Source organism: Ahaetulla prasina, chromosome 3, assembly GCF_028640845.1.
Source record: "Ahaetulla prasina isolate Xishuangbanna chromosome 3, ASM2864084v1, whole genome shotgun sequence".
Taxonomy (NCBI): Eukaryota; Metazoa; Chordata; class Lepidosauria; order Squamata; family Colubridae; genus Ahaetulla; species Ahaetulla prasina.
In genome coordinates, this window is record NC_080541.1 from 137,085,616 (window position 1) to 137,107,300 (window position 21,685).

At 40.9% G+C, this 21,685-nt stretch overlaps 1 protein-coding gene across 4 annotated transcripts in view; it reads left to right on the forward strand.

Annotated features, from left to right (window-relative positions):
• The first annotated feature begins 11,890 nt into the window (after positions 1-11,890).
• WDR47 (WD repeat domain 47) overlaps positions 11,891-21,685 on the forward strand; it is a 42,605-nt gene continuing 32,810 nt past the window's right edge. Inside the window, exon 1 of one of the 4 annotated variants that reach the window (XM_058178529.1) lies at positions 11,891-12,333. The gene's annotated coding sequence lies outside the window, so the exon portion shown is untranslated. Of the gene's footprint in view, positions 12,334-12,565; positions 12,807-19,819; positions 19,951-21,685 lie in introns of those variants that run through there. The other 3 variants (XM_058178530.1, XM_058178531.1, XM_058178532.1) reach the window with 3 other exon arrangements.

Sequence of the window (21,685 nt, forward strand, 5' to 3'; positions counted from 1 at the left end):
TCCTAGTAGAGATGTTATTTTTTGTATACAATTTTGATTTAGATTACAGAGCTCTATAAGATATTATACTGCTAGTTAGTTAATACTTTTTTTGTCCTCCTGTATGCAATATCCCTCAAAGAGATAGATTTTACAACAGAATTATCAACTACTTTAACTTAGGGGTGTCAAACTAGCGGCCCACGGGCTGGATGCATCACACACAGACTACGCCCACCCCAGTTCTGCAACTGAGAAAAACACCTCATGAAACATCACGTGACAGCAATGTGACGCACCAAGTCTGACACCTGTGCTTTAACTCAAATACAGCAAAACCTCTATCTAATGGGCCATTTGGGGAAAGAGTGTCCATTAAACCCAAATGTCAGTTAAATCCAAAAGATATCTTTGCCTAACGTGTAAAAACGTGTAACGTGTAAAAACTGTAACAGGCCACTTAGTTTTTTCAAGCTTGGGGAACTTGCACTGTAGCAGCCAACTTGCTATAGTCCTCCTGGAATAGCTTTGTCTTGTAGCTATCTGCAGCAACAGTCCCAATCCACTACAAGCCTAAGAGATATAGAAAACACAAACTTTCCCTTCACTTCTTCACAGACTCCCCAAACTGTCCACCATGACCGGTGCTAGTGTCAGATCACACCATATCCCATTTCCCTCTCAAAGGTTAATCGTAGCAACTGGACCAAAGTTTATTAAACTGAGACATTTCATTACTCATTCAAGTAGAATTTTTTTTGATAGGCATAGAGCCAGAGAGCTGATGGAATGAACTAACTCTTGAAGGGGATTGTCCCCAAAATGAAATGCAAGATGTAAATGCAGACTCAATCATCCAGCCCAAAATCATATTAAAAAGTAAATCATAGACAATTTCCCTCAGTACCTTTTCAGCAATATTCTCCGTGCTACCTAGTCTTCCTCAACTGACCCGCCCACCCTAACTTCTCAAGCAACTTCCCAGAAACATAAAACCTTGTTTTAACTCACTTATTTCGAAGAATGTCCACACTCAAATTCTGTCTGTTGCATCCCAAGACTATCAAAGTTTTACTGTCAATCCATGAATGTATTTGCTCTTCAAGAGCTATCTAGACCATTTTTTTCCCTTTTGGCAACTTTAAGGTGTATGAACTTGAACTTTCAGAATTCCCTTGCCAGCATCTGTCCATATCCACACTTCATAAAGTTGCCAAGTTTGAAAAACATTGAATTAGACTCATAACTATAACCATGTCAGTAATTTCTGACTAATGTAAAATATTTATAAATGGGGCTCAGTTACAGGTAATCTTCAACTTACAATCATTTGTTTAGTGACTGTATTATACGGGCACTAAAAAAAGTGACTAATGACCATTTTTCACACTTACAATCATTGCTGCATCCTCATGGTCACATGATCAAAATTCAGACATTTGGCAGTTGGCATGTACTTATGACAGTTACATTGTCTCTGGCAGTGGTGGGCTTCAAAAAATTTTGCTACCAGTTTGGTGGGTGTGGCTAGGTGGGGGGCATGTGACTGAGTGGGTGTGGCCAACTTGATGTCACTCATGCCCACACCCACTCAGTCACATGACACACACCCCACCTAGTCACGCCCACAGGAAAAGGTAGGAAAATTTTTGGAATTTCCACCTATCTACCCCTGCCCTCCCTTTGCCAGTTACCCCCGTTTCCCCTCCTTTAGTGGACCTGGCTGTTGTGGTCCATCAGCAGCCTATGGAGCTGGCAACGGAATCGGACAGCGATGAGGCTGAGGTGAGGCCAGGGCCATCGGGAAGTGAGGTGCAGACTCCAGAGCTCCAGAGCCTGATAGTGGTGAGGCAGAGGAACAGGAGGAGCCTGTTCCTAATGCACACATGAGAAGAGCTGCCAGAAGGCAAGAGCAGCTCAAGCAGAGGACAACTCAGGAGTAGGGCCAAGAGATGATTGGCCCCTCCCATAAGGCTTAAAACAGACTGGCACCAGTGTTTCAGCTTTGCCGGAAAACAACGTTGTAGCTGCATCTTCTGCTTCGTCCTCTGCTTCATGTACGTTTTTGTTTTTGTGGCTTCTGGACGTTTGCCAGGAAGGGCCTTTGGCAGTTTGCCTAATTGGACTGAGGTTTGTGAGATAACTGAAGAATTTGTGTTTGGGAGGCGTTTGTTTTGAGATGAACGATGCTGGGAATGAAGTAATTCCCAGCTGTTCGAATAAAGTTTATTTTTCCACGGACTAAGTTTATTACTACCTACTTGGGCCTGGATCACAACACTGGCCCTAGCTCCACTTCCTCCCACACTACTGCTCTTTGTTCAGGCTGCTTACCTTCCATGGCGGCTGGTCCAGAGTCCGAAAGGCAAGCTGACTGGAGTTTTCAGTGGCCCCCAGACAGCCGCTGCTGCTGGAAAGTGGCTGGCAAAGAAGCCTTCAAAAAGTACTGGAGGTTGTGGAAAAAGCTGCTGCTGTCGCCACCATGTTCTTCACACGCATCCCATTGGACTTGCAAGGCACTAGGATGAGCATGCGTGAAGAACATGGCAGTGACGAACATAGTGGGCAGGGTGAGTGAGTGGCGACCAGGAAACCAGTTCGGGGGCGTGGCCAGCCAGCCATCGCTACCAGTTCGGCGACCTTGGTCAAATTTCTGCCACGGTTCGTATGAACCGGTGCGAATTGTCTGAATATCACCTCTAGTCCCCAGGTTAGGTGATCACTGTTTGCAACTTTTTGACAAGGAAAGTCAATAGGGAAGCCAGATTCACTTAACCATGTTACTGAGTTAACAACTGCAGTGATTCACTAAATAACTGTGACAAGAAAGGTCATAAAGTGGGGGAAAACTCACTTAACAACTCTCTTGCTTAGCAATAGAAATTTTTGGCTCAATGGTCATAAATCAAGTGCCACTTATATAAAATATTTGCTATGTATTCATAGTCTCTGTATTATCTCAATCAGTGGCTGAGTAACTCTTTCATTTGGGATCAATTTTTCCACATAAACAGCATCTGAGAACTTTGTGTTGGGAGAGGACTACGTCTTCCCAACAAGGCATTCTAGTTTCTTCAGAAGAATGACAGCTCCAGCTACATGCCTGTTTCTCAAGTACTCTCTATGTCGCTTCTTGTAGCACTTTGAAAAGTAACTGTATTCTTTGGTTAGAAGTAGAAATACGAAGTATTAAACCTTTTCAGTGTTTCCATACCTTGTGAAATATATTAATTGCATTCCTGAGATTTTTAATACTACTAATTTACCATGACTGAATGATTAAAAATGATTAATATCATTTTTTTTATATTGGCAGTACTGTAACAAACTTAGTATTTAGCATTGCATCACTTGTCTTACCACATCAGTAAATTGACTAAGGTAACAAGACCTGGCAAGATCCTCTGAATATAAACATGTTTATGAAAATAACCATACGTGCATTATGATTTCTTTGAATCACTATTCTTTTTTTTAAACATACTTTAAAACTCACTGTACAAGAATTTGGATAAGAAAACCCAAAAGTCTTGTGTAGATATTACTCACATATTTCCAGATGTTGTTTACTATAATGCTCATCATCTTCAGTTTAGAATGTAGGAAACTATTAAAAAGACCCTAAGGGCAATAATATGACACCGACATTTCTTCTATGCATGGTCCTCTTAAAAAAGCAGACTTCCTTCACTACGACATCTCCCAACCACACCTCAGATTGACTAAGACATGTCTTCATAAACTGTTCCCCAACTCCCAGCCAAGGAATGCTTTGATATACTATAATAAAAGAGGCTAAAAATTCTCTCAGGTATAAATACGTTCTTAGAGCCCATCCCTGATTTAAAAAGCTGATATGAGTTTCTGTATCTCAGATTTTAGTTCCCAGAAGATGAGAAGAAATGCTTTTTATTTTTTAGCTTTTATCAGTGAGAAAAATGGGTAATAATATAAAGCTAGTTGAAATCAGTGTATTAACATTATTAAATATGGATAATGTATGTTTATATTGTCAGGAGCAAAAGACCAGTTCCACACGTGAATGTCCAATTAAACTGATGTATTGCTAAACAGCCTTGTTAATTGAGAACAGGAATCTTCTCAATTAATGGTTAGCATCTTCTTGGAGCTAAATAAGGGTCAGTGGAATTCATGGAGGGTTAGACTGCTTGTGGAGATGTAGGGATTCCGGGCTAATCCCTCTTTTAACTCTGCCCCCTGATTCTGCCACTTTTCCTACATCATATAGACATTTTAAAAATTGATAAATACATCTCTTGAACCTACTCTTTAACATCAAGAGTATAAATTTACTTTCCTCTTCGTGAAAATTTTTGAGCCTTAGACTCAAAGAAATCCAGAATTCTTCATAAAATGTCTGATTCCATATTTTGAAAGTAATAAAACTTTTCTGTGCACTGTTCCCTACTACAGATAGAACTATAGAACAGACTCTGCCCCAACCTTGAAAAATAAATTAAAAATATATCCTAGTCAGATGACTGGAGACTTTCTTCAATAAGGAAGGAAAGGATGAAACATCTAAAATATTTTTTTTAAAAATGAAACAATCCAGACTACAGATGGAAAGCTGATGAGATTGTTGTTGTTAGTTGCGAAGTCGTGTCCGACCCATCGTGACCCCATGGACAACATGTATCTGGCTGATGAGATAAAGAACCTCAAAATTCACACTTTAAGCTGCTGTTTTGGATGGTATTTTGCAAGTGCCATAAAAATGAAGAAGTGTTGACATTCTGGTGCTCTGATTACCATTTAGGCATGAACACTTACTTATCTTCTCTCTGATTCATTCTTTGTCTTACACCAACAGTGCTCTAGATATCTCCTGATTCACTTCACCTCCCAGAGCTCTTAAGTAAACCAAGGAGTATCTCTCAATTGCTAAACCAGTGAAGGCCATTTAGGTGGAATCCCATCAAGGGCCACTGTCATCTCTTTATTTCTACAGGTGACTAAACGTTCCGCAGAATTGCTTATCATAACCCTCACTGCACTCTGCAAACAAAGTAATTCTATTACACAGCTACATCCATCCTCCCTATCAACTCCATCTCAAAAGTATTCCAACCACAATAAGAGACAGATAATAATTCCCTCCATTCTCAAATAATATTGCACCAGTGCTAAGATAAAAACCAGATATCAGACCTCCAATATGATTCAGGCCAGTGGTGGGTTGCCCCTGGTTCAGACCAGTTTGCAAGAACCGGTAGTAGAACTGGTGGGAGGCTTCGCCCACTGACCTGGACATCATCAGGAAACTTCTGCACATGCGCAGAAGTGCGCACGGCCCCATTGCGAACCAGTAGTAAAGGTAAGTAGAACCCACCCCTGATTCAGGCTATGTATGTGTCAGCCATTTGACCAAATTTTGAGTACTAGTACTACTTTTATTATAAGCTTACAGCAACAGAATCCTGTAACTCTGAATCTCCACCCTCACCTTTTGGTTCTAGAGCCAAAGGAAGGATGAATTCTGAGATGTTTTCTCAAATTATATTCTTGCTATGGACTCAGATTTCATTTATAAGACCATTGTCTAGTCTGCAACTGCTCCTCCTGTTCCTCAAGGTTATTCTTACAGCTCACTACAGGATGAGACTAGACCAGCATGAACTCCTGGGTTGCCTCTGATCCTTCTTCATAGGGAAAATGTTAAAATATCACAGTTCCATAGCCTAGAGAATTCTACTGCCAATCCATTCATGATGTCAAGCAGAGAGGTGCCACTGGGAAGTATATTAACAATCCCAACTTGTCCTAAAGCCTAACTTCTCAACCAATAAATCCAAATATCTGCAGACCAGTGATTCTACATTCCTACTAAATCAGTATCCATTCTTTGCTTCAATTCCCCTATTATATACTCAGATCTCCAACCTCCAGAATATATCCGGGGTTCTCATCTTTCATCCATTCTATTATCCTTTCTTATTTGTATTCAATTTAGCCATCTCTATTGCACTCAGTCTACTTCCTGCCAACCATAGCCCTATTGGTTGGCTGCACTCAGGAAGAGCATTGTTCCCTTTCATGACATTCGCAAAGTCAGTCAGTACCTCTCCAATTTTTTCCCCTGAAATCTAAACTTCTCTTCATCACAATTCCTTCTTATGTTCCATCTCAAATAGAAATTTTAAGTCTTTACTTTTGCTTTTCACTCCTCTTATCACTTTCTCTTTCCCATGTCAATTTCCTCACCAACAGGTACAGGCAATGTCTTTCCACAAAACCCTGTTTGTTTTTAAAACTAATATTAGGTTATATCATTGGGCAACTGATGACAATACAATGGAGGCCAATTTAGTGAATACACTTTGCCATGGCAGCTGCAGGCTCAGGTAGACAAACCACCTCTCTCTAGGACCTGAATTCTACTCCTGTCTGTGATCCTCTGCCATAGCCCAGAACAACATAACAACAAAACAAACAAAACTGCTCCTTTCAAAAGACCTTTGTTAATTAAGTAAATGTTGGATCATGACATTTAAAGAAATTAGTTTCATTAATAATGGAACTGCCTATTATATAATTATAAGAATAGTTTCACATGGTCTTGTTTAAGGCAAATCAGATTTCTTCAGCAGGTGAAAATGTGAGAAAAGATTAGGAATTGGAAATAAAAAGAATAAGCTTTGCTATGAAAGAATAATCTTTCATAGCAAAAATAGAACAGAATAGAATAACAAGAATTGGAAGAGACCTTATAGATAATCTAGTCCAACCACCTGTTCAAACAGGAGACTCTATATCATTTCTGACAGATGGCTGTCCAGCCTCTTCTTGAAAGCTTCCCGTGATGAAACACCCACAACTTCTGAAGGCAAGCTGTTCCACTGGTTGATTGTTCTCACTATCAGAAAATTTCTCTTTTCTTATTTATTTTAGGTTGAATCTTTCCTTGATCAGTTTCCATCCATTATTTCTTGTCTGGCCTGGTGCTTTGGAAAATGGGTTGACCCCACCCACCCCCGCTCCTCTCTGGGACAGTCCCTCGAATATTGGAACACTGCTATCATGTCACCCTGGTCCTTCTCTTCATTAGACTAGCAATGCCCAGTTCCTGCAACCGTTCTTCATATGTTTTAGCCACTAGTCCCCTAATCATCTTTGTTGCTCTTCTCTGCACACTTTCTAGAGTTTTTTTATAGTGTGATGACCAAAACTGGATGCAGTATTCTAGGTGTGGTCTTACTAAGGCTTTATAGAGTGGTAATAGTACCTCATATGATCTTGATTGAATCCCTCTATTAATGCAATTTAGGATTGCATTGGCTTTTTTGGCTGCTGCCAAAAAAAAAATATGGAAAATACTATTTTGATTATAGCTTGTGATGCAGGGCCCTGGTTATTAAAGTATTAAATGTCTGACTATGGCCAATTAAAAGTTATTTAAAAATTTAAAAAGAGATCAGCACTGCTAAAGACAAGCTGAACGGTAAAATGGGATGTCTCCCAGATTAAATTTTATTTTGTATAAATTTGTGGTTGATAGTTCCTTCATGGCCCACTTCTTCATATTGCATACTTAAGTTGATTCACATATATTTCTAGAATTCCCTTTGTGTTTTATCAATATTTTAGGACATATTCACACAGTTTTCTGAAGTATGACAGTAAAGTAAAGCCTGCTCCCATGAACACATCCTATAATAAGAAGCCTCTCTGAATAATTGTCAATTATATTTATACCCCATTCTTTCAAAAAGTCTAACCCAGAATAGTGTAGAGATTTTCCTGAATTTAATTACAGTACATATTTGATGTGGATTAAACTAAGGGAGTTAACTGGGACAAATTTTCTGCATTTATAAATCTACTGCACATACAGACACATGTTCTACTGTATCATAAATTACAATATACTGGTATTCCTTGTGTAGCAACTGCCTTGTTTAGCTACTATTTGCAGTTATGATGATGAAAAAGTAACTTTCCAACCAATCCTCATATTTATGACATTTGCAGAGCTATAAATTAAAGAAAAGCTGAAGATCATAAGCATAGTCATGATTTAATTTAGTGACCACATCACTTAATGACCAAGTTACCAGTCCAAATTGTGATCACTAAACAAAGATTACTGTGGATGTGATTTAAGAAGAGTTTTGTCTTCTAGCATGACTCAATTATTTGACAATTATGTGATCCATGTCTAAGTGTAGTAAGGATGTTTATGAAATTTTTGGACATACAGTTCATTTGAGAAAGTATCAAGATGGTTAATAGTGGTTATCAATGTGTGTGTGTGTGTGTGTGTATGTGTGTGTGTGCATGCGCGCATGTGGTTTAAATTTGTGGGATGTTTTTCAACTATAATTTTTCAATACCGTAAAAGTATACCAAACAAAAAAAAAGAAAGAAAAAGACCAAGGAAAGAGGAATGAAAAGAAAGAAAATAGTTATGCTTTCTACCCTTCCAAATTTATGGGGAAATGTTGAGATTCAGTGATATAATGCCGATTCTCAAGGAAGTTTAACAAATTCAGCAAAAAAAAAAAAAGCCCAAAAAAAAAGCCAAAAAAAATTTCTTTACAAGAAAAAACTGTGTTATGGCGCAGAAGGAAAGTGTGCATACTAAACATTCAACTAATTTACAGCTTCTAAAATTAATTGCTTGTGCCATTTTCTTAAAAATAAATACTCTCAGCTGTTTTTCCTGTAGTACCATGGAGGATACTTTTGGGACTGACATACTTCAATTACCAGTATGACTGCATGACTGCACATAGTTTAAAAGTGTATCTTGAAACACACCCACAGAATTACTAGTTGTCACAACTATGGAGACACATTCATATTTATCTATTTGACATTCTCAGGAATAAATCAGTTGATGAAGACAACCTTGCATTTTAACATTAAAAGCAGGACACATTCATACTATCTGTAATCTTCTGTCTATATTTTTCAGTCTTCAGCATTTGACTTGCTGAAGGACACAATCGATAATGCTCCTGTTATCTCATGAAAGATAAAGGTAAAGGTTCCCATCCCACATATGTGCTAGTCGTTCCCGACACTAGGGGGGTGCTCATCTCCATTTCAAAGCCAAAGAGCCACTGCTGTCCGAAGACGTCTCCATGGTCATGTGGCCAGCATAACTAAGCGCCAAAGGCGCACGGAACCATGGTACCTTCCCACCAAAGGTGGTCCCTATTTTTCTACTTGCATTTTTACGTGCTTTTGAACTGCTAGGTTGGCAGAAGCTGAGACAAGTAACAGGAGCTCACCCCATTACGCGGCACTAGGGTTTCGAACTGCTGAACTGCAACCTTTGGATCAACAAGCTCAGCATCTTAGCCACTGAGTCACTGCATCCCTCCTTATCTCATACATCTATACAATTTGAGGAATACGGTACCAAAAAAATTACTTTAGAAAATATTTAAAACTCTGGTTTAAAAAAGAAATTATTAAAAAGGCATCTTAATACAGCTATCTATCCTTTTTAAAATATATTTTCAGCATTCATCTAAATCAGTTTGATATACACACACAAAATAAACCCTAGACCTAAGTGTGTGGTGAATAGGAATTTCCAGAAGAATCCTTGAGTTTTTTCACAAGTCATGCATTTAATAGTAGCTTATAACACACGCACAGATAGGAGAGGGAATGGAAAGATCATACCCAGGATAAGGAAATACCTTATATGAAGTAAAGAGCACCCAAGTCTCAAATACCAACCCCTTAGATAGGAACAAAACACTGATCTGTAAGAAGCTTATTCACTACAATAAACTAAGGACTCACTAACTGCGACTTTTTAAATTTCATTTGACCAACCTGTTTCTACAAAATATCCTATAGGCATATTTTTAATCAGAAACAAAAAGCTGTCAGAAACTCAAAATACCTCAGATTTACAGATAAGGGAATAGAACTTTAGAGAGGAAAACAGAGCAGTTCTACTGTCTGTGAGATAATGTATACATCTACCCTCAATAATTTTATGCCAGGTTTACTTTTAAAGGATATAATACATACAGTATGTCTGTTTATTACAATCTCTAAAAGATGCTCAGATTTTAAGGGCTTGTAACAGTTCAGCTATTTTGTGACTTTTATATGTCCTGCAAATTATCTGGGTGTAGAGGAACTATTTAGCTATCAGTTTTCTGTATCTTTCTTATATATGATTTTGCTAATCGCACATGCACAAAAGAAATAGTTGACCTATAAGTGTTTAGTAAATTATATCGAACGATGGAAAATTCCAAAATGCCCTGATGCGAATTGAACACGTCTAGTGGGCATAGCATGGAAGGCTACCTTAACTTTCAAAGAATAGGAAACACAGTTAAATGGAATGCAACATCTTAGAATAGGACACTCTTGGATGGAACAGGATAGCTTAAAGTGAAACTGCAATGGATTTGGGGGGTTGGGGGACTTTCCCCCCCCCAAGTTCCAAATTTCCATGTAATTCACATTAAAATTGGTCCTTTTTTTTTTTGAGGGCAAATGCATAATTATACCCAACTAAGAGAAAAATGTCAGGTATGGATTCTAAAGAAGGCAACAACTCCACCCACCCAACTCCCCCCCCCCAAACAAATGCAAGTAATATCCACACCCCTCCACACCCTCATTTTTAGAATCTTCTCTTTCCAAACCACAGATAAGCACAGGCTGGGAGGAAAAAGCTGTAATCCAGCCAAAATATTATGGATGAGATGTGGGTTGGTAATGTTAATAAATGGCAATGGATGGGGCTGTGTTTTGTACATCTCTGCAGCTTTTCCTTTTAAACTGTTTTGAACCTTTCCTAGAGTTGATATAATTACACATGTATGGCCCTTGTTTTACAAAAAAGCTAACTTCAAATTGAAATTTTAATAAAGAAGTTGTGTGGGAAGCAACAAGAGGTGTGTCACCCGTTGCCTACTTTTCCAGCTTCCCCGCCAAGCCTGTTTGCTTCCCACTAACAAAGTTTGCAAAACTGAGTTCTAAGAGATTACTTTGCTGCCCTAAACTTAGGATGCGAAAGAATCACCTTCTTTTACCAGCCATGTCAACTATCCTCTATGATTCTGTGATTCTGCATCCTTTAACCGGTCATAAAGAAGGAAGGGAGAGGTGTCAGAAAGCCAAACCTCTTTAAAAGTGGCGTCCCGCAGCTCGTAAATGAGATTTGTTTGACACAACCTTTTTTTTTTTAACCCTCCTTCCTCCATGGCAGGAGAAGAGCTCTTTTACGCACGGTTTCACTCAGTGGCACATCATCACCCATTTGATGTACCTTGATGAACGTATCTTTTCTTTTATGTACACTGAGAGCATATGCACCAAGACAAATTCCTTGTGTGTCCAATCACACTTGGCCAATAAAAATTCTATTCTAATCTATTCTATTTCGGGTTTTAACTCACAGATGTTTCTTTCATTGTATCATGAGGACCCAGACGGGGCAATAGACTCGTAAACTGCTTACAGTTGGCATTGGCATCCTTCAGTCTCAAAAGACTATGGTGTCGTGCTCCGGAATGAGTTCCTAAAACAGTATCTAGTGTGACTGAAAAGAGAGTGGCAATCCCTTCCACAATGACTGTAATAAAGCACTGCGAAGCGGTATATAAGTGCTATTGCCATTCGCAAGCTTCTCCCCCCGGGGTCCTTTGGAGAACGGCTAAGAAATACCCTAAATAAATCAATATCCCTGCAGTGGGGAAGCCTTCCAAGCGGCACGTTCCAGGCGGCCAGATCTCGTCCGCACCTTTCTGGGGTGTGGGGGGGGAGAAGGAAGGGGCCGAAAACAGATCCGTGGCGAGGAATAAAGGCAAAGGGATCAAACGAAGGGGAGCTGCTCTTTTATTGGACCGTTCCCATGAAGCCGCGTCCTGCTTGCCTCCCAACCCAATCCCTGCCGCCGCCCCATCCACTGTTCCGCCAAGACTTGGGCTCCGGTCCAGCCACCACCAACGCCTGGGAAACGCCGCTCCTCGGAGCTCCTCTATGCAGCCACCGCCCGCCATCGCCGCCCCTTTCGTCGCTTTCCCATTCAGGCGGCTGCGCTGTCACCCCGCCCCAAGCCTCGGCGCCGGGCCCCGCGGAGCCGCTTTTGCCGGCCAGCGATTGGCGAAGCCGCTTGACATCCACACAGCCGTCCCGCCGCCTCTCGGGTCTTTAGGAAGCGAGCAAAGCAACCCGCCGGCACGGGCCCGCGTTTGTGGGCGCCCGTGGCCGTAAGCCTCTGACGGGCTATTCTTCCTCCTCCTCCTCCTCTCCCACACCCCTGGGAAGCTCCTGCCGCCATTTTGTGCGTCTCCCTCCCTCACCCCGATTTTTTCCTCAGAGTCGGCGGCTCGGGAAAGGCCCGCCCTGTAGGTGAGTCTCTCGTTTGTGGTGTGAGGCGATTCCCGGGAGCCGGCGTCTTCTTTTGCTGGCCGCCGAGGGAGGGCTTTCGCTGAGGTGGCGACGCTGAAGAAACGGTTTGGGAAAGCCGTGCAGGAGGAGTTAGGGGGATGCAGAAGGCCCGAGGGAGGCCTCGGAGGACCGGGCTTTGGGGCTGGTGGGAGACCTTGAAGGAGTGGGCAGGAGCGCGGGGTGGGGAAAGGGACTGGCGCCGGTGGAGGAAGCGACGCGGCGGGGAGGAGAAAGACAGCCTCGGCGGGGCTGCGTGGATGCTGAACGGGGCGAAAGGACGAGGCTCTTTTAATTCCCTCTCTCCTCTCGCCAGTTGACCTTGCCTGCCTTCTCGCGTCGTCCCCTGCCGTCCTGCCTTCCAGGTCAGAAGGGGTGTGTTTGTGTGTGCCTGTGTGCCGTTGCTGCCCAACTTGTGACCGACGTTGGTTGCGCATGTAAGACCGAGTTCTTCTCTCACCTTGCGCGCCTCTTTACATTCTTTTGTTATTGCAGCATCCACACACAGGAGCAAAAAAAAAAAACAAACACCTCCCTGGGTTTTAACAGCACCTGCTGCTGTTTGGCTCTTCTTCCCTATGGTTAGGTTATTACTTAGGTGATGATCTTGCAGGCTGGGTAGGAAGGTTTTTTTTCTTCTTTTTTTAAGCAGAAACCCTGGATATAAATAGGGTATATAAAGTTCAGTGGTTGAAATCTAGGTTTGCCTTGTCACTGAAAGGGGAGAGAAACATGCAGTGTTTCTGAGCTCTGCTTGTTCTCAGGTTTTCAATCTTGATTTTTCTAAGAAAGCAATCTATGGCTGCTATGGTCGACTTTGTTTCTTGTGGGTATTAAGAATTATGTGCCTGCAGTTTTATAGCAAAGATTGGCATCGTGTCACATCAGGGCGATTGTTCCAATCTATAGTATTGTAGCAGGAGTTCAAGATCACTTAAGAGATTTGGGCAGTCGATTCCATCACATACTTTCGACAATCCTTTGTCTGCATGATAGAGCTGCAGTTAAAAAAAAAATAGAGATGTATTAATGAGAATGCACACATGCTGAATTCAGGTATGCTTATTAGCATATTTGTATACAAATAAAAATCAGCATTATGGTTATACGAAAGTTTTGAAGATGACAGCCTATGAACAGATAGTTGGAAATGTTGTAGTGGTTGTGATAACTTATGATTGATTAAATGGAATACCTTGTTCTTTGTTCATTCAAACTGACTGAAAATCTTAAGGATGCTATGAATATAAATTTGTGCCACAACCCTTATGGAATATAATGTGTCACTGGTATTAGAATTATAGAGAACTAAATGCTAGTGGTTATCCATATGAGTCTGTTTACTTTGGCACTACAGTATACACACACATAATACATATAAACAAAAGATGATGTGCTTGTAATTTATTTTTCCCCTTCTTCTATGTCTACTAATTGTTGCAGATAAATAATATATGTCCTTATACTGGTTCCTGTCCTGTCCATCTGTTGTACTTTAAATATTCAGGAGCCTCCAACCCTTTTGGGGCCATAGGCATAGAAGGCATTTTGAGAAAACATTAAAAGCTTCAGAATGCAATTGCAGTAGTAATGGGTTTCAATTTTGGCCGCTACTGGTTTGCTTGTGAGCACGTGCACATTGCGTGCACACGACACTTCTGCACATGTGCAGAGACGTCCGGGTGGGTGGGCAAAACCTCCTGCCGCCACTGCTACCGTTTTGCCTGATACAGGGTGAACCGGTAGCAACCCACAATTGCAGGAATTGGACATTCACAAAACTGCTATCATAGTAGACACGCCGAATCATGAAACACAAAAATACCCAATTGCTTTATCTTGTTTGAGATTACTTCCAGCAGTCTCGGTCACCCCTACCCTAGCCCATATAGTAAAGATGCATCCATGCCACTGTGTTGCTACTTATATTTTTATATTCTTTCAGGAGCATCTTTCCCAAATATATAATACATAGCTTTTACTTCTCCCATGCCCCCTGCAATCTAAATTTCTCTTGGTCTCCATGTTTCTTTCATCCCCTTGTCACATGCCCCTACTCCTACGCCTTCCTTATCCTAACTCAACCTTCTTGTTTCCTTTCACACACTGTTGGATTTTGCTGAGCATGGCCCTTTACTCCATGTTTCATTATTATCCTATTATGCTTAATAATTGCTTGTTCCATTAAATCACTTGCAGCTTAGTGCCAGTTCGGCCACTTCTGTCTCTAAGCCACATATGAAGTTGTTTAATCTTACCTATCATTTTCTTTCCTTTGTTGAACCTGCTGTACAGAAGCAGTTCACTGGTCTTAAAGTTTCTCTCTTTAAAAATTCCCAAGGTTGTCTCTGGGACCAAGTGAAATAGGGGAGCGGACAGGTGGAACAGCAGTCCATCCCTACTGTTGAGGAGGCACTGCAGAACCAAAACTATTGGGATGATTCTTTTAAAAGACCACTGAATGCATATGAAAATACTCTCCATTGAGTCGACATTGCCGTATCCAATCTGTAGAGGTGTAAATTTATTGTAAGACTAAAGAGCAACGTGTTGGAGGAAAGCAGTGAAGTATATATTTTTTCAATCATCACGGTGTCTGTAGGTCTTTTTCCTGGGAGAACTGGCATCAAAAGACCCTCCCCTTCCCCCTGCCATCTACAGTTTGGCAAAAGGAATGGGAGAGATACATGTTTGGCACAGTGAAAAGGTATAACTTTTTCACTGCCAAAGGCAAATTGCTGAAAAAAATAAGCACCCAAAGAACAGAGGGGAGTGTGCGCCTGCAGTGTATCAGATAGCTGATAAGATCAGAATAGGCTCATGCCCTTAACTATGCCTCTTTATGATATGTTGTTTATAGATTATAGCGCAGCCCCATTTGAAAATTGAAGCATAAATAATGAGTTCAGGCTGATTGCTTGGTGGGTCAGTGGTGAGTTAAATATGGTTCCTGAGGCATTTCCAGTCTGTGATTAGCAGGACATGCGCAGAAGTGTGCAAAAGCAAAAATTACGTTATTTTATGGTGAAAAATATAGATGTTTCCCATGTCCAGTGCTAGTAAAGGAATTGGAAAAAATTGCAGAAGTCATAACTTATATACTTCCTTTCTTTCATTATTCTTTCTGTTCCAACAGAATGATGGAAAGAAATTATATGAACAGAATGATAACTCTGAAAACTAAACAGAACTGGACCACATTTGGTGTTTGGCAAGAAGCTAAAGAAAATGTGTTGAATCTTGCTTTTTCTATAGAATAGGTTTTTGCTCTGAATTCAAAATATTACATGTATTGCTATTGTTGCCCTTATCTTTGTTTTGCTTTAAATACCAGCAGTTATATTCCAAAACCAAGTTTCTTTTAATTAGTAGCATTTTTGTTCTGCTCTTTAGTTAAAAAAAGACTCTTGAGTGTTTCTTTTAAAATCAGAGGTAAGATAAACCCAACATTGGGACAACATTATAAAATACAGAAGGCAAAAGAGATGAAGAAACAAAACAAAAGGATTGGCGAGGAAAAGGGGAAACAAATCATTTTAATATATTGTCAAGCAATAAAGCTGAAAAAAACAACAGTATTTGTTCAAGGATTGGACAATTGGTGACTGAATAAAAGATTATCTACAAAGCTGAAAAGATTGTAGAAGTTATATACTTGATCATAGATTGACTACAAGATCCTACCAATTAAAGTATTATTGTCTGAACCATTGTTCGTAAGATTTCATTCCTCTGTTTAGTTAGATGCTAGGATGCTACCGGGGCCGTAATAGCTTAGGCTGGTAAGAAGCCTGTTATTAGAACACAGTAGCCTGCAATTACTGCAGGTTCAAGCCCGGTCCGAGGTTGACTCAGCCTTCCATCCTTTATAAGGTAGGTAAAATGAGGACCCAGATTGTTGGGGGGGCAATAAGTTGACTTTGTAAATATACAAATAGAATGAGACTATTGCCTTATAAGCCGCCCTGAGTCTTTGGAGAAGGGCGGGATATAAAATGTAAATTAAAAAAAAAATCTTTCAAGAGAGAAAGGAGAAATAATAACTAAATCAAATTGTGTCTGCCTTCTTTGAACTATTGAGTTATGTAGAGTCAGCTGTGGAGCTTCATTGGCCATGGATATCAGCTGTCACACATTAATAAGGCAAAATAAAGTGAAATGAATATAGATTCTGGTTCTTCAGTACCCCTATTGATATCAGCCCCATGACAAAAACCAGACCTTGAAATCAACTCCACAGAATGTGTAAAACTATTTTTATTGAGATTGAATAGATAGAATCTTTCAAGTCTGTCTACCTGAACACTTCTGAATGTTATCTGGATAATGTGGGCTTAAAACTGTTTTAGCCTTGTTGCCTTGGCAACAGAATCTGTATATCTCCATCAGGGTCATCTTTCCCCTCTAGTCTACAGTTAATAACAGATAGTTTTTTCAGTATATATTGTCCAAGGGAGTTGTATTTACTTTCTGTACAAATATTTTTTAAATTAATGGAGCAATCTCCAGATTCTTTAGAAGCCACTTGGAAGGAAGAAGGAATATTGTAAATACTTGGGTGATTCAGTTTTGTGTTCTTATTATGGTGCATTCAGCAGGATTTATTTAAATGAAGCAAGGATGCAAAGCAATCGTATCATTTGTTGGTGGTGGTTTGTTCTTCGAGCTTGCTGTTTAGCTTCCAACCGTTTTGTCACCAGGCTAGGTGACATCCTCAATGGGATTTTTTTCAGTTCTTCACCACTTTTATTGATCTCTAATGTCATGTGGATTGTGTGACTGGCTGGTGAGGCCATGTCACCTGTCATGCGACCAGCTCGTGATTGTGTGTGAAGGTCACCCAGTGAAGAGGGTCTGGCCCATGGCACGGCTGAAGAACTAGTCGCGGCCTGGGAACTGGCCGCGGCTGGGGCTCTAGACCGTGTCGTGCCTTTGCGGCCTTTAACCCGGCGTAGATCTCAACCAGCTCCTTGGTTCTCCGAGGAACTGAGGGAGATGAAACGCCGGAGAAGACGCCTAGAGAGTGCCTGGAGATCCAGCCGTTCCGAAGCTGACCGGACACTAGTTAGGTCTTATAGTAGGACCTACCTAGTGGCATTGAGGGAAGCGAAGCGTTTTTACATTTCCTTCCTCATTGCGTCAGCAGATAACCGCCCGGCCGCCCTGTTTCGGGTGACCCGCTCTCTCCTTCAACAGGAGGTGCGGGAGGACCCCTTACAGGGCCGTGCCGAGGAGTTTAGTGGTTATCTATACGATAAAATCGTTCAGCTTCGGGATGGGTTGGATCAAAATTGAGTAGATCCAAGTGAGAGGTCAGAGACTCGTCTTGTTGAGACTGTTTGGGATGGATTTGACCCTGTGGCTCCTGAGGACATGGACAGGTTGTTGGGGAGGTTGAATGCCACCACATGTTTACTGGACCCGTGCCCCTCCTGGCTGGTGCTGGCCACGCAGGAGGTGACACGAGACTGGCTCCGGGGGATTATTAATGCTTCTTTGTTGGAAGGGGTTTTCCCTGCTGCCTTGAAAGAGGCGGTAGTGAGACCCCTCCTCAAGAAGCCTTCCCTGGACCCAGCTGTTTTGGGAAATTATCGTCCGGTCTCCAACCTTCGCTTTGTGGCGAAGGTTGTAGAGAGTGTGGTGGCACGTCAATTACCCCAATACCTGGATGAAACTGTCTATCTAGACCCGTTCCAGTCCGGCTTTCGGCCCGGATACAGTACGGAGACGGCTTTGGTCGTGTTGGTTGATGATCTCTGGAGGGCCAGGGACAGGGGTTATTCCTCTGCCCTGGTCCTATTAGACCTCTCAGCGGCTTTTGATACCATCGACCATGGTATCCTGCTGCACCGGCTGGGGAGTTTGGGAGTGGGAGGCACCGTTTATCGGTGGTTCTCCTCCTATCTCTCTGACCGGTCGCAGACGGTGTTGGCAGGGGGGCAGAGATCGACCGCGAGGCGCCTCACGTGTGGGGTGCCGCAGGGGTCGATTCTCTCGCCTCTCCTGTTCAACATCTATATGAAGCTGCTGGGTGAGATCATCAATGGTTTTGGGGTGAGGTACCAACTGTATGCTGACGATACGCAGCTGTACTTTTCCACCCCAACAAAGCTGTCGAAGTACTGTCCCGGTGTCTGGAAGCTGTACGGGTCTGGATGGGGAGAAACAGGCTCAAGCTCAATCCCTCCAAGACGGAATAGCTGTGGATGCCAGCACCCCGGTACAGTCAGCTGCAGCTGCGGCTGACTGTTGGGGTGAATCATTGGCCCCGATGGAGAGGGTGCGTAACTTGGGCGTTCTCCTGGATGGGCGGTTGTCTTTTGAAGATCACTTGACGACCGTCTCCAGGAGAGCTTTTTATCAGGTTCGCCTGATTTGCCAGTTGCGCCCCTTCCTTGACCGGGATGCCCTATGCACGGTCACTCATGCTCTTGTTACCTCTCGCTTGGATTACTACAATGCTCTCTACATGGGGCTCCCCTTGAAGAGCACCCGGAGTCTCCAGTTGGTTCAGAATGCAGCTGCGCGGGTGATAGAGGGAGCCGTTCGTGGCTCCCATGTAACACCACTCCTGCGCAGGCTGCACTGGCTACCTGTGGTCTTTCGGGTGCACTTCAAGGTTTTGGTTACTACCTTTAAAGCGCTCCATGGCTTAGGGCCGGGGTACTTACGGGACCGCCTACTGCTACCGATTGCCTCCCACCAACCCATGCGCTCTCACAGAGAGGGACTCCTCAGGGTGCCGTCCGCCAAGCAATGTCGTCTGGCGGCCCCCAGGGGAAGGGCCTTCTCTGTGGGGGCTCCCACCCTCTGGAATGAACTTCCCCCAGGACTTTGTCAACTGCCTGACCTTCGGACCTTTCGCCACGAGTTGAAGACTTACCTATTTATTCGCACAGGACTGGCATAGAAATTTTAGTAGTTTTTAATATTTGATATAAATTTTATGGGGTTTTTACGGTTTTAAATGGTTTTAATTTTGGCCTTATATTTAATAAGTTTTTTAATTATTGTTTTATTGTGTATATAATTGTTGTTTTATTTTGGCTGTGAACCGCCCTGAGTCCTTCGGGAGAAGGGCGGTATAAAAATCTAATAAATCTAAATCTAAGAGGTCACTCGATTTATACGACTCCTTATGAGTTTGTAGGCTGACTCCAAATCAACATGTTTGTTGATAGATCCATTGGTTGAATACCAGGTTTCAATGAATTCATTGAATTCAGAAGCTAAACAGCAAGCTCAGAGAAAAAACTACCACCAACATCTACCACCCTAGCTACAAATATTTTCTATCATTTTTAAATCATAGCATTTTTTTCTCTTCATTTCTACATAAGTGTTCTGTATGACTTTGATAGCATATTGATGTTTCTGTGGTGTTGGACAGCTGATCTGATTTATTTCTAACTCAATTATAGTATATGTGAAACAACTACAGATTGATACTTTGGGATTTTGTGGCTCCTTTTTCACATTAGAAGGAAAACTTGCCTTGGCCTTCCTTCAGGTTTCTGAGCTTCAGTTCCTGTAAGTGCAATGATAATTTGAGGACTTCACAGCTCCTCCTCCGTAGTCCAGGTAAAAGAGTTGAAGTAAAGCTGAATAGAGTTGTCTATTTTCTCTTCTGAAGTTGTTACAAAGTGCCAGGCTTCTTTCCCCTTCCTTTTTGTTCTGTATATTGGGGATGAAAGAGTTTTATTGTGGCACAACTTGCCTAACTAGGGGGATGGGAGTAACTTTTTATACCTTGTTCTCAACTGTTCACTTTAGCAGAAATGAATATAGTCATAATTTGTCTTCAGACAGAGGGTTTGTGGAATAAAAACAGTGGCAGTGTGAAAGTTTCTATAACCTTTCTTGAGTAATCCAAACACCTGAAAAATTTATTTTGGAATGGGGGTAACTGTATTTGTATAAGTTTTCTGTGTTGTCCTGTCTATACCTGTTCCATATGCCTAAATTGGTAAAAAGATCAACTCTAACATTGCCTTATATTAGGGGATACCCATAGTGAAGAACAAATATTTTATATATAAGGAATGCAACAGTTTTATACATCCCTGTTAGTCCAACTAGTATGGGAGGCATACTTAAGATGGTGTAGGACTTTTCCATTTGGTCCAGCTAGTTGAGTACTACCAGTTAGTAAGACAGCAAAAAATACAAAGGACCTATTTTCCTTTAGTAATTTATAACTATTTCTGCAGTGTCTTCAATATATCCGTCTTCCTTTGGTAATTTTATTAAGGTGCATATAAGCTAAACTAAAATATTTCTATTTCCCTTAAATTTCAATTAAAGATCTAAGTTTATGTGCAAATACCAATACTTTCTATAAACTGAGCAGATGGAATCTTCCTATAATTGTGGTATATAATTAAAAAATGAAGACAATAGCATTCTGTAAGGAGGGCAGTGTCCAGTATACCAAACATGATAACATGATCCACATTAAAGTTTATTATATATTGAGTACCAAATATATGTGATCTGTGCCCAAATTTACATTTTATGCACATCAGATTTAGAAGCTACTAATCTAGTAAGTGATCTATGTCAGAAAGCAGTTTCGAAGATTTAGATCAAGTCATAATATTTAGATGGCCCTTTATTCTTATTTAATCCTGATTATATAAAAAGAGTAAAAATCAAATATTGGCTCAGTTATGTTTATATGTCTATTTAATCTACCTAGCAATAGATTCTCTAGTAGATAAGATAACTATTAAAAATAGATGAAAAAGCACAGATAGCAACAAAATAAGCAGCAGAAGAAAAAGTAATATAAAAAAAAATCACAGTCTAAAATAGTGTTAAGCACTTGAATAGAAACTTCCTGCTTCCATAGTAAACATTTAATTACCGGTATGTAAATATTTAATTATTCCATCAAAATATGAACTCTGACATTAATAATTGAGTTTTAAGTAAACATAACAGTTAAAACACTTTAACATCTGCTATTCTAAAAGGAGAATCATGTTGAAGGTACACCAAGGGGCCTATTTAAATAAATTAAAATCCTTTATTAATTAGATGGTACGGGTGCATAAGTACAGAATGTGTGTTGAAAGTTTTACATACGGAATACCTGTGTTTCTTCAAAGTGTAAAGGGGAGCAATTACTTTGCAGAAGAGATACCTTGATCATTAAATTGCCAGATAGTTACAGGTTGCCAAGGAATAAGATGTTATTTTGTTGTATTAATAATATTCGGCAAATATTTTTTGTCATTTGGAAAATATTGTTATAGTAGTTTTATAACATTTGAATTTGTTAGCTTTTAACTATTTGTGGGAAGGAATATTGTCA